The following is a 14,354-nucleotide window of genomic DNA, read 5'->3' as shown; positions in this document are numbered from 1 at the left end:
GGTATCTGGTGGATTTACACATTTGTATACATATGAACTCAACTGACCTTTTTTGATCATCAGTCTTCTGACTGGTTTGGCATGGTTCAACATGAATTCCTCTCCTATGCCAACCTATTCATCTTGGGGTGGCACTTATACCCAACATCCTCAATTACTTGTATACAATCCGACCTTTGAGGGCCCCTACAGTTTTTACCCTCTAAAGCTTCCTCTAGTACCATGATAGTTATTCTCTGATGTCTTTGCACTTTTCCTATCATCTGTGGGAAACCTCCTCATTTGTTATCTTCTGAGTCCACTTAAGTTACAACATTCTTTCAATAGGACCACATCTCAAATGCTTTGATTCTCTTCTTCTCAGGTTCCCCTACAGTTCATTGTTCACTCCCATTCTCAAACATTGCTGGTTTCCAAACATACATTCTCAGAAAATTCTTTTTCAAATTAAGGCTAATGTTTGATACTAGTTGCTATATCAGAATAACATAATAACATCCAAAATACTGAAATTTTATTCACAATGATACTGGTTCAAAATAGCACTTCACAATCCATAGCAATTACACAAGTCGAAGGCACTCTAGTTCACATCCCAGATAGTTGAGACAGTATCTTGTTCCACAGGGTTCCTAGTACGTGCAGTCGCTAGTCACAAGTATGAGCAAAGGCAGGTGTAGGACTGCTGCACGATGCTGTTGCAGTGGCCTATATACCGTCCTGGTAGTTCAGGAATATAGTATGTGGTGGCGCCAGGGGCCAAGTGGGGACTTGCTTCCATCTCGTGCCACTGGCTCTCTAGTAATCATCTCAAAATGGACTACGTGGCCAGTCAGTGAATCTATATGCCCGGTCTGTGTGTGTTATCTTTGCAGCTGTGCGGCTGGCCACGCTTCGTGCATGTTGACATCTGCCACTGTTGGCCAGTGGCTGAGTGATGGCGGATACCGTACTCCTCCTCCCGCTACCGTACTCCTCCTCCCGCAGAAAGCTCGAAACAGCTGCTGGTGCTGTAGGAGACATCCACGGGTTCTTCATCGGGTACGTGCGGGAGAGTGGTGCAGTAAGGCCGAAAATGTTGTCGGCGATGGCGATGACAGCGAGACTGGAAGATGTGCTGGGGCTCAGATGGCAGAGGCAGCTGGAGGGGCATCTCCTCATCCAGCCCCCACATCCAGGAAGGGCATTGTGGTGCAGGTGTGACGGCTGATGCCGAAGGTTGTGCTCCCGGTGAAGGTGTATGAGGTCCAGATGGGCCCCGGACGCCAGGCGTGGCTGAACTGCCCTCAGGGCTAGGAGACTGCAAATGGCCAGTGACCAGAGGCAGTGGGATGCCCGTGATGCCACCCACTGGAACCGGCAGGTCCGTAGCAAGTGGAGGAGAAATCCGGCTACGGGCCTGCAATCCGGCCGTCGGTGAGGATCTGGCCGGCAGGCGGTCGACAGCTGCTGCGCCGACGGGGGACAGAGCCGATTAGCGTGCGGGAACGTGACCCTGTTCTGGATCTTTAAACAGAAAACCTTGCAGCCCTGCTGTCGGAGAATCACACTCGGCAGCCACTTCCGTCAGCGACTGAAACCTCGAGCCTAAACGGCCATTCTGGGACGAAAATGCGGCACTGACAGAGGTGGCACCAACCTGGCCACTGGGAACAGAAGAGTGAGGAGCATCCGAGGCTGTTGACGATGCAAGAGCTAGGTGGGGCTCTTGTCGCCAATTGGAGTAGACCTGTAAGAGCTGAAAAATAATGTGAGTGCATTAACCACGGAATGGTCCCGGAGATATATCTGCAGTTGTGTCTTGAAAGTCTGCATTGTGCTTTCTGCCTCTCCATTGGACTGAGGATGAAAAGGGGGTGTAGGAATGTGGCGGATGCCTTGGTGAAGGCAGAAGGTGAGAAATTCTTGGCTGCAGAATTGAGGACCATTGTCAGTGACCATCACTTGAGGGAGGCTGTCAATGGTTGTGTTCTAAGGCAGACACAGTAATGGATGTGGTCGTGGCCACCTATGGAGAATGCTACTGCAGACCCACTGGAGATCAGGATCCTGGCCTGTGGCCTCAGCAACTGTGGAACTAGTTAGCGGGAAGGATTCCACCGCCACTTCAGCTGCTTCATCAATCTGAAAACAGAGAAGCTCTTCTTTGTCAAGTTCAGGTTTGGGGCCCCAGGGAAGGCACGAGATGGTGTGTGCATTAGCATGTTCTAAAGTACGCTGGAAGTGAATGTCATATTGATAATGAGACAGAAACAGTTCCCAGTGCTGCAAACGATGAGCTGTCCGGTCCAGGATTTTGGAGGCAGGGTTGAACAAAGCAATGAGAGGTTTGTGACCCATTATTAAGTGGAACTTAGTCCCATACAGAAACATGTGAAATTTCTTGTGTGCAAAGACAACGGCAAGAGCCTCTTTCTCGATCTGGGAATATTTTTTCTGAGTGTTCAAAAACATTTTAGAGGGAATCGACGTGCCAAAGCCCGCCTCCAATGCATCTGTGAGCGAGATGAGTTGCTGCCGTGAGTCAAAGTGGGCAAAGCACACGGGGCTGTAAGCAGTTGTGATTTCGAGGCTGGAAGGCAGTTTCACAAGATGGAGACCAAGTGAAAAGTACCCCTTTTTTAGAAAGGTGGGAAAGACAAGCCATGGCTGTCGCTGCTACAGGAAAGAACTTTTACCGAAAAAGGACCGCAGTTGCAATAGTAATGGTAAACATAAGAAAAATTGGCAATAGTAATGAAGATTTGTGCAGATGTACATTAATATATTGGTGTATAAAGTAGCTGTTTATTGCTACAGCGAGATTTGGGGAAGGGAGATTTAAGGAGGATGCATCAGTTAAAAAAAAAATTGTAAAATAGGGAAGATCTAGTAGGAAAGAAGGAAGTAATGGGGTGAAGTGCATTCATGTACAGAGGAAGGTGTTACTGTTGCTTAAGTAGATATGTCATTAACTGTTTTTTGAAGCCGGGCATGTTTTTAAGTTCTCTAATACAACAAGGGAGGTTATTCCAGAGTAGGATTCCTGCTACTGTAAAGGACTTCAAGAAGGTGACTGAGCGATGTAGTGGAACAGAGAGGATTTTATTATGATGGGAACATGTGTTTCTGTCATGTTGTTCAGACATGAGCGTTAAGGACGAGGAGAGACATAGGAAAGTAGATGAGACAGAGTGTATGGAAATTTCTGCGTTTGTCTGCATGTAGCCAGGACAGTTGTGCATATGCTGGTCAAATGTGATCAAAAAGTCGAATGTCACAGCTATATCGGATGCAGGCATTCATGACCAGTTCCAGTCATTGTGAATTTTCCTGAGAGAGACCTTGTAGGATAATATTGCTGTAGTCAATGATTGGGAGTATAAGCGTTTGTACCAATTTCTTTTTCAGGTCGGAAGGGAAGATTTTTTTACATTTTTGTAGGGCATGAAGGGATGCGATTGCTTTTTTGCATACTGCAGTAATGTGCTCTGTCCAATTTAGATATTCATCTATTATTACTCCCAAAATCTTTGCTGAGGGAGAGAAATTAATTTGTTCCATTTAGGATTAGAGATGGTACGGATTCCCGATGTTTTGGGCTAATGAGCTTAGAGTGACCAACAAGTACTGCTCGGGTTTTAGATGGGTTGAGTTTTAGTCCTATGTTCTGTTCCCATTTTGATAGAGCATCGAGGCAGTATTGAAATTTTCAATAGATTTCTTTAGATTGATTGGTTTTGCACTTAGATACAACTGAAGGTCATCAGCATGCATGTGATATATGCAATAGATCAGAACTGATGACACATCATTGACATACAGAGAAAAGAGTATAGGTTCTAATACTGAGCCTTGTGGAATGCCTGACACTACCTGCCCCCATTGTGATTTTATATTCCTGGACAGGACACGTTGCTGACGAGACATCATGTATGAGCGAAACCATTTCACTGCACTTGGTGAGAAATTTAGACCACTAAGTTTGTCAAGTAAGATGTTGAAGTCAACAGTATCAAATGCTTTGCTGAAATCTAAGAAGCAAATGATAGTCACTTCTTGTCTATCCATGGCAAGTTTCAGGTCATCTGTCACCTTTATCAATGCGGATGTTGTGCTTCGATGTTTACGGAAACCTGATTGGTATTCGTCTAGTAGGTTGTTAGTAGTTAGGTAGTTGGTGAGCTGATTATGGACTATATATTCTAAGGCTTTTGATAGTGCAGGAAGAATGCAGATGGGACAGTAGTCAGAGGGTGCTGTGGTAATGTCCTTTTTAGGCAGTGGCTTAATTTTTCCCAGTTTCCAGTCCTCAGGGAAAACACTTGTGATTAAGGAATCATTGAAAATGACTGTTATAGAGGGCAGTAGTGGATCAGTAGTAAGTTGCACCATCTGGATAGTGATGCCATCATGTTCAGTAGATGCTGATATATTTTGCATGATAGCTTTCTTGACAGCACTGCAAGTGACGTTCTGTAGATAGAATTTTTCTTTTTGCTACAGTTGTTAATCCCCATGAAATAATCAATGATTCTCTGTTTTTTTCAATTGTGGTGGTAGGTAATGTGAAGAATTGGTTTAGTTCTTCAGCTGGGACCATGGGATTTTCTGCAACTTTTATTTTGCCTAAACCGAGACTACGGAGATTTTTCCACAGGATAGCTGGTCTACATATATTGTCAGTTAATGTATAGGCATGCCTGAGCTTAGCGTTTCTCACCGCTTGACTGACTGTTTCATTTCTGCTTGTGTGCAGTATGATTTTCAGGTGTAGGGTGTATCTTGTATGCTCAGTGTGCAGCATCTCTTGAGATTCGTGAGCTATTTTAGTTCATCAGTCAGCCAAGGTGCAGGTTTCCTTTTTACTTTTCTGGTCTTTATTGGGGCATATTTGTCATACAGTTGAGTAATTTTGTTAGTGAATCCCTGAAGTTTTAGTTTATGTCCATGAGAGGAGTAGAGGTCATCCCCCAAACTGTTTCCTGTGCCTCAGTTTCGATATCAGGCAAATTTATGCGTTTGAAGTCTTGTTATCTTGACAGTTTTTGTTTCTATTTAGGGCTTCTAGTGAATACATCATGAAAATAATGTCATGGGCAGACATGCCAGGCACAGATATTTGAGAGGTGTGGATTATTCTGGTTGGAGATTTCGTTGCGAGTATATCTATGAAAGTGTGACTGGTAGTCATGTGATGAGTAGATGCCAGCTGAAGTAGCGTCATATTTGAGGAAGAAAGCACCCTCTTAAATTTCCCACTGGAAGGACTACTGTGCATGAAATTAATGTTAGCATCACCTGCTATAATTACATGTTCGTATGATGATTCGTGACTTGAGAGTGCAGTTTCGAAGCAGGCGAACCCACCTACTTTAGGAGGTTTGTAAAGGACACATAATAAGCACTTTCTAGTAAGGGATTTGATTTATTTGAACATATATTCCTCTTGTTTATCTACATTATAGTTTATCTACATTATAGTTTAGACAAGAAGAGAATAGAAGCTTTCGAAATGTGGTGCTTCAGAAGAATGCTGAAGATTAGATGGGTAGATCACATAACTAATGAGGAAGTATTGAATAGGACTGGGGAGAAGAGAAGTTTGTGGCACAACTTGACTAGAAGAAGGGATCGGTTGGTAGGACATGTTCTGAGGCATCAAGGGATCACAAATTTAGTATTAGGGGGCAGCGTGGAGGGTAAAAATCGTAGAGGGAGACCAAGAGATGAATACACCAAGCAGATTCAGAAGGATGTAGGTTGCAGTAGGTACTGGGAGATGAAGAAGCTTGCACAGGATAGAGTAGCATGGAGAGCTGCATCAAACTGGTCTCAGGACTGAAGACCACAACAACAACAATCTACATTGTTGTCGAATTTATGTAGCACAGTAGGTGATAAATCAGAGTATATGTACGCCCCCTCGTCTGTTACTCCTGTCGTGCCTGAGAAAGATATAGCCGTCGAGGTTTATGGAAGTTGTGGGAACACCTGGTTTGAGCCAAGTCTCTGACAACAGTATTACATGAATATCAGTAGTTTGAAATATATATTTGTACTTGTGAAAGTGAGCTGGCAGAGATTGAACATTTGCATGTGCAATATGCAGCTTCGTGCGTTCGGGTGTTGATAGCCCAAGGATGCTGCTGATGGATGGTTGTGGGTCATGGTTAGTGCTGGCAAGAGGGTCTGCCACGAGGAATGTGGAAGCGGAAGGCGTGAGGAGGAGGAGTGGGGGGGGGGGGGGGAGTGTTCTCCCTGTTCTCTGCAGGGAAAGTGGCTGGAAAGGGGGGGGGGGGGGAGTAGGTTCCCGGGGAGGCGATGGGACCTGTGGCCAAGGTCCGCGAGGTTTGCAACGGTCCTGAAAGTAGCCGTGTGCTGACAAGAGAGAGAATCTCACTAAACAAAACGGGATTAATCTGCACGTAACGGTTTTCAAGACAAGGACAGAGTTTGACATTAATGGCACTTATGAGGATAACAACTAAAATATGATATTGTATTGGAAATTAAAAGTGGAAGTACGTCTAACTTGTGTAATAATCAACAAAATTACATGAGAAAACAATTAAGAGATAAAAATAGTTATGTGGAGAAACGAAAAGTTGGTAATACAAATTGTAACAAAATTACATGAGAAAACAATTAGGGATAAAAATAGTTATATGGTGAAACGAAAAAGTTTTATAATATATTAGTTAAGTTATGGTTGACAATGTAAACAATATAAACATACAAGTTAGTGGAAGTTATGGTTGACAATGTAAACAATATAAACATACAGGTTAGTGGCAGCAAGATTTGACATGGTTTAGCTTCTAAAGCACAGGCTTTCGAGTTCATTAACACTCCAAATTTTTCTCTTTCTGTTTTTGGTCTTAACCATTATCCTGCCATCATTTGTCCATACGTTCTTTAGCCCAAATTTCGAAATCACATTGTTCAAAATGTTAAGTCTTTCAAAGGTCTGAACCTCACGTACTGTCTGACCTGACTTTGCGAGATTCTTCTTTGCTCTGAAGATTTCAGACCTTTTCCTATAAGAAACAAATTTCACTATTATATATTTTGGTTTTGTAGAATCTGGTGACCTACAACCCACTCTATGATTTCTGTCAATATCACTCAGAGTCACCTGCACGCCTAGCTTTTCTTGGGCAGTGTTTATCACTAGTTCATCTGTGTTCTCTCTGCTGCTCTCTGGAATGCCAAAGTCTGAAATTATTGCATCTCTGATATTGTTCAAGCTCGTCCGACTTCTCGATCAATTTCTGTTGAAGCAGTCGTGCTCTCTCCTCACTTGTTTTTAACGATGTGTCCAGTGCATGGATTTCGCTCACATTCGCCTCCCGAGTTTTCTGTATTTTGTTATACTATAGTGACAGCATCAGTGATGGTTTGAGCAACGAGCCTGAGCATCTCCTTAGTCTGCAGTGCGGCACTCACCTCAGCCTTCACGAGTGCGGCGATGTCAGAAACGCCAGGCAGAGCGGCCACAACTCCCGGTGTAGACTCCACCCCTGCTCTGTCGCCAGCCTGGCTGTTGGCTGCACTGCGCGTTGTTTGGCAATTTTCCATTTTAAGTGCGATTCTGTGTAATTGGTACTCAGTATATGATGCAAAATATGACACTTGGCACTAGATATACGACTTAAGTGTATGTAGATTAGCCGAACTGCTTAAAAACACCTCCAGATTTCACGTAAACTTGTGAGCCAAGCTAACGCACGTCACTCCCTCGCCACCATCTTGATATTTTTTCTTCGGTGTACAGATTGAACAGTCAGGGAGAAAGACTACATCATTCATGTCTTATACCTTTTTTAATTCAAGCACTTCATTCTTGGTCTGCCAGTCCTATTGTTCCTTCTCGGTTCTTATACATATGATATATTGCCCATCTATCTTTGTAACTTACACCTATTTACCTGAGAATTTCAGACAGCTGCACCATTTTACATTATCAAATTCTTTTTAAGTAACAGATTCCATGATGTGTTTTCATTTTTCTTTATCAAAAACACATTCCAAAAAAAGTTGAAAATGTTCTCCACAGGGCAGGTTAAGCAATTCCTATTCAAATAAAGATATAATCATTTCTATTTATAATTTTAAACAAGCTAATGTAATGGTAGATTTAAGTATGCAGATGCTGTAAGCGAGGGCGCAATAGGATGTACCCAGGAAGTTTTGTACTTGGTCTGGGATAAAATACAACTATTACTCTTACTCTGGCAGACACATGGCATACCAGGCTTGTGCAGCCCATCAGCTGAGGCAGTCCTGCTGTAGGTCATTTACTTACAGTGAACCCAGATGATTCTTAGGTGGCATGATTTCACTAGTAGCAATTGAGCACTAAAGGACTACTGAGACATAACTTTTTTCCATACTAAGTGTGTTTAGTAGCCTGTTAAATGTATAGTACTACACTAGCTCCCAATGAGTACAGCAATCTGTTCATTTAGTGATGAAGTTTGTCTTATTTGAGGCATTCAGTATATGAGTAGTGCATCTCCAGAGGAAGTGTGTCTGAGATATTGGAGGATAAAGATATATGGGAATAAAAAAGCACTATAAATTTTACAAACATAAATTTACCTGATATTGAAAGAGACAGTGGCACTTTGCTTGTCCCATGCAAAACTGAATACATAAAAGAAACACTGGAGACTGAAACAATGTCTGAAATGGAAAATATGGACTTGCGTCAGTAGTCTCATGAAAATAATTGCAAACAATGTAGTACACAATATAACAGTTCCGTGTTTAGTATATCCATGTCTATTCTTATAATGACTTCATTCACACACAGAACAACTCATCATTTTCTTCAGACTCGGCATAATTTCAGCAAAACATTTTTGCTGTGTGTTTGCAGCACAAGGAAAATATTTGAGGAAACAGTGATGAATGGGAAGAATGAAAGGCAGCAGATCCAACACATCCTCCTCCTTCTTTGAGTCCATAACTGCATGTCACTGCTTGTAGACAATGTTTGTTCTAGTAGCTGATGTACTAGGTTTCCTTTATGTGTCTTTGTCTAGTTAACTTCATGTAACTATATGTCAGGAACAAGGCCTTGTTTTTATATTTTAGTGAATATGCGTGCTCCCTTTTCATACCTAAGCCTCTAAATGTCTAGCCAGTTCACTTTGTGGCCATCAATGGTTTTCTTCCCGTTTACAATGGCTGTTTTCAATTTCTTTATGGATAACAAGTTAGTATGCATCCTGTGAACTACTTTAAATGGATTTTTCAGGATGGAGTGTGACAATATTATGAAAAGGAAAGTTGCTACTCACCATATAGTGGAGATGCTGAGTCACAGATAGGCGCATGAGCATGCGTGTGCATGCCCATCACACGCAGCGCACACACACACACACACACACACACACACACACACTCTCTCTCTCTCTCTCTCTCACTCACTCACTCACACGACTGTAATCTCAGGCAACGGAAACAAATGTGTGTGTGTGTGTGTGTGTGTGTGTGTGTGTGTGTGTGTCTGTCATCTACTTTTGACGAAGGCCTTACTGGCTGAAAGCTTTATATGTGACAGTCTTTTTGTTGTGCCTGTCTGCAACTCAGCGTCTCCACTGTGTGGTGAGTAGCAACTTTCCCTTCATAATATTGTTAAATGGATTTTTCTTCTTTAATTCTTTCACAATGGTTATCCAGTCATCTGGCAAATAGACATGGGTTGCTTTTCTGCCAGTTGATTCTGTTATGCGAAAGTCACCATCATTTAGTAACTATGAATGCCCTGATATAAGAAATGTATAGCCTATGATTCTGTTTCTATACCTGGTTCTTGTAATAGTTACTTCAAAGCAAATCCCACTTTTATTTTCTGATTTTGTCCTGTGCAGTTGTTGGAATATAAAATCACATGCTTGCAATGTTTTGCAAGTTCCTTGAGATGCTTCTTTAGGCGTGTTGAGAGGTCTTGTGTTCCTCTACCCTCTTCTGTTTCATCCTACATGTACATAAAGCCATTCTTTTCATTAAATGAATTTATTCCAAAACTGTACACTTACAGATTCCTTGTGCAGTATGCTACTGATGTAGACAGTTTTGGAAACGAGAGTGTCCTCTGCAGATCAGAAGTCAGTAGGTACAAGTCATTTGAAATATTTGTTGGATTTTACTTTGAATTCTCCCTAGCCTGTGTAGCTTTTCTTAAGGGCATGTTCCTTTTCTGCATCATGGACAGCAATGTAGCTACATTCTGTTCCATGTTAATTTCATCACAGAAACTGCACATGTGTCTTGACTGTAGCTTGAGCTGGAGATTAAATTTTGTTGAAAAGACATGGTGATAGAATTCCTCTTTTCCTGGTGTTTTATGTTCTTCAGCACATTTCTGAATGTACATGCTGTACATTTGGGAAGTAGACAAATGTGGGTTTAAGTATTTTCTTTTGAGATTTTTATTTTGTATGTAATGAATTTGATAGGCTGGAAATTATTTTATATGTTCCATAACATCCGTGTCATCAGTTTTATTGCCTAGGATCTTCTTGCTACAAGACTCAACTACAACATGAACGTCCGGCTTTGATATACAATGGTACAGTCGTCCATCAGATATCGAAATATGCTCAGAAAGAATGTTTTACAAACCTGGACACTTTGGTTTCCCATCTCTAGGAAATACATAAATGACATTGATTTTTGATTTCGAGAACAATTTCATGGCCATCTCCTTTGCACACTGGATGATTGCACTGTTCCCAGAAAGAAAATACTTCGTTGTGAATAGTCATCTACATTCCAGAAAGAATCAAACAGTTTCTTAGACTGATCTTCCATTATTTTGCAGAGCATTTTAATCAACATTTGCATAATCTGTTGGGAAAAACGTTTTCGTTGACTAGTTGTCCTTTTCTGTTTATATACTCTCGCCCAGTGTTTCGGAGATTTTTCCTTTTATTGGTCTTCCAGGTTTCTACAATTCATGTATGTTTTCTTCTCGTCTGTTTTAATGGTGACTGACTATTCTGTATGATTTTCTCAGCCCTATAACAAATAATATAATAAAATAGCTATTACAAACACCAAAAGTAAAATTCAAAACAGATAAGTGCATTATATTGCATTAGCAGTTTCAGAACAGTTCATGTTGTTGTCAGACCATGTATACAAATGGTATAAGCGATAAAAACGTGACCTATGTTTCACAGTATGTTTTGAATTATGTTAGTTTACCTTCATTTTCTTCTCAATAGCAATCTCTGTACATAGTAATGATTATTTGGTCTAATGGAACTACAAAACACACCATATAGTATTGACTTGCTTCACTTGTCATCTGAAATGATAAACAACTGTTTCAGTTGCCAAGTAAAGTGCTGCCATCTGGCACCACACAGCTCAACCAGAGACTGGAAAAGATCCCGTAATGCAGAGTGTATTATGCCTCTGTTCTCAAAACACGATTTTTGTGGACTTTACACCACTTGTACTCTGATCACTTCATTTGCTGATCTTGTTCATATCTGTGGTTTTTAAGTAAGCACACTGTTAGAAGCAGAGATATGTTACTGGTGTCCCATGTTCATCTGTTACTAACATTAGCTGCCAATATGAACAAGGATTATTAAATATTTTCTGGTCAGCAAATCTTCTGCAAGCAAATGGCCATTTCATTGTTTTGACTATGAGCCACCATGATTAAAACCATGACCAATCTCTAGTTGGCTACATTATTTACACACTTACCCTCCTGCCATATTTTTTAGTTGTAGCTGCCTAGAGTCAATAGACATGGTGGGTTTTTTGAGATTTTGTGTTTTTTTCAAGTGGGAGTGTCAGTTACTGCATTACCAGTCAGTATGGTATTCCCATCTGATCGGATTGTTGCAAGTGTTTTTTTGACACTGGCAGACTCGCCTTCTTGTCACATTAATGTCTGCACTTCTCCCATGTCATCAGAAAGCATTGTGGTACTACAAGATAATCGGTATAACGAAGAGCGGAGTTGTGTTCCATGTACACACTGCAGGTAAGGGCTGGACATCTCAGAAGAAAAAAAAGTGTCATAACCATATTTTCCATGCTTTTCATTTAGGCTGACAAAGGATGATGACTGCATGCCATAACATCCTAGAGTAATGAAGTCATTGTGGTTATACATTACAAATGGCTGCCTAATCAGACACGTTAAACCAGCTACAAATGTCAAGGGGCTTTGAAGAGCCACATTCAATTGTATGGGGAACTGCTACAGCCCCCTTACAGAACGGGATACTAAGGCACTGTGGCAAAAGTAGGGAGCACCTCATAAAAGATAATTGTCTCCTCTTGTTCTCACAGCAGGTGAGATCATTTATGGCGTAGGATCTGAGTGACGTGCCTCCATTTCCAATCACCTCCAACTAATTCTCCTTTCCTCCTGAAAGCTAGTGACTCCGTCTTCTGGCAGAAGAGTTGAAGGAGAAGAAAGAGGGACAGAGCAAGAGAGGGGGAATGTTTACCCAAAATATTATTGTCCACCGAGGTGACTTGCAGTGCGTTGTTTATGCCGCTCACACACTGCGGCCGCTTATTTACTTCCTTGATGGCAGGGAGCCACGATGATGGAAGCCTATAGCCGTCCTCTCTATTGAAATTAGATGCATTCTTAGAAATTACAACTGCTTCTCGGACCTTTCTTCTATAAATGTTTGTTTCTTTAGCCAGTACACGTATGTTATTAAAATCTATGCCAGAGCCACAGTTCTCGTGATGTTCTGCTACTGCCGACTTTGCACTTTATTTTAGCCACATGTGCCGTTTGTGTTCCTTAATGCGTTCTTTGACAGTTCTTCCCGTTTCGCCTATATACACTTTGCCGCAGCTACATGACACTTGATAGACGCCTGCATCGTGGAGGTAATCAGGTGCATCCATTTTCCATCAGCAAAAGTTTTTTATTTTGTTTTGATTAAAGAAAGATGTCTGAATACCATTTTTCTTTAAAATTCTGCTTATGCGGTCAGTGACCCCAGAAACGAACGGTAATGTGACGGAGTGAGAAGGCGGTTCCTCGTCATTCTTATTAATGGTATAAATATTCCGCCTAAAAGCCCTGCCCTGTCAATTAAGTAACTATCATACCCATTTGCCTTCAATGTCTTCTTTAAAAAATTCAACTCCGATTCTAAGTTGTCGTCATCGTTGATACGGAAGGCACGTGAAGACAGAGTGTTGAGTACTGCTTGCTTCTGGGCTGGGTGGTGGTGCGAAGTGGCATCTAAATACCTGTTTGTGTTAGTCGGCTTTCTGTACACTCTGAGACCTAGAGTGTTATCAGATCTTCTGTATACCAACACATCTAGGAATGGGAGACTGACCTCACTCTCAACCTCCAAGGTGAATTTGATTTTGGGATGAATTCCATTTAAGAAATTGTGGAACGCATGAAGTTCTTCTTCGCCATGTGGCCCTATAACAAATGTATCGTCCACATAGCGGAGCTAGCAAGAAGGCTTCAAAGGAGCAATACTTAACACTTGTTGCTCAAAATGTTCCGTAAAAGTGTCAGCTGCAACTGGCGAAATGGGTGAGCCCATAGCAAGGCCGTCAGCCTGTTCATAGAATTCACCATTGTATTTAAAATAGCTCGAATGAAGACATAATTCAATTAAGTCACAAACATCTGGAGCAACATTCTCTCTTATGCTCTCCATTGTATCTGATACTGGGACGTTAGTAAATAACGATGTCACATCGAAGCTAACAAGAATGTCACCTGCAGATATCCTCAGTATGCGTATAATTTCTAAAAAATGTTTTAAATCTTTTATAAAAGTATTTGTTTTACCAACTAGATGTCTCAGTTTGCCAGATAAATGACGTGCTAAAAAATAAGTCGGCGAGTTAATCCCACTGACTATAGGCCTCAAAGGAACCGATTCTTTATGTATTTTCGGTAGGCTGTACATTCTGGATGAGACAGGTACTCGAGGTGTTAGATTCTTTGTAATAGAGCTGTGCAGTCTGGAGTCTGATATCAGGTTTTTCACTTTCCGAATGATTCTGTTTGTCGGATCGCTTTTTAACTTGCGATATACAGGATCAGCTAGTAGTTGTTCCATCTTCCTGTGATAATCCACAGCGTCCAAAACAACAGTAGCATTCCCCTTATCTGATTTTGTTACAACAATGCTTTCATTTCTTGTGAGTTCAATAAGAGATTTCCTTTCTCACGCTGATATGTTGCTTTTCAGAGGTTTTGATTTCCGTAGAACTCTTGACACATCTTGTCTTACTTCTTCGGTCTGCACCTTCGGAAGATGAAACAAGGATGCTTCAACAGCACTTACGATTTCTTCAACAGGTATTCTCTTCGGTGTAGCTGTGAAATTCAGACCTTTGCCCAG

At 41.4% G+C, this 14,354-nt stretch overlaps 1 protein-coding gene across 4 annotated transcripts in view; it reads left to right on the top strand.

Moving 5' to 3' along the window:
• Nucleotides 1–14,354, top strand: part of LOC126092015 (protein arginine N-methyltransferase 9-like) — a 148,257-nt gene that overhangs the window by 92,683 nt on the left and 41,220 nt on the right. The window lies entirely within an intron of this gene.

This window comes from Schistocerca cancellata, chromosome 7, assembly GCF_023864275.1.
Source record: "Schistocerca cancellata isolate TAMUIC-IGC-003103 chromosome 7, iqSchCanc2.1, whole genome shotgun sequence".
NCBI classification, from domain to species: Eukaryota; Metazoa; Arthropoda; class Insecta; order Orthoptera; family Acrididae; genus Schistocerca; species Schistocerca cancellata.
The sequence above is the reverse complement of the archived record's forward strand: the minus strand, read 5'-3'. Positions and strand labels throughout refer to the sequence as shown.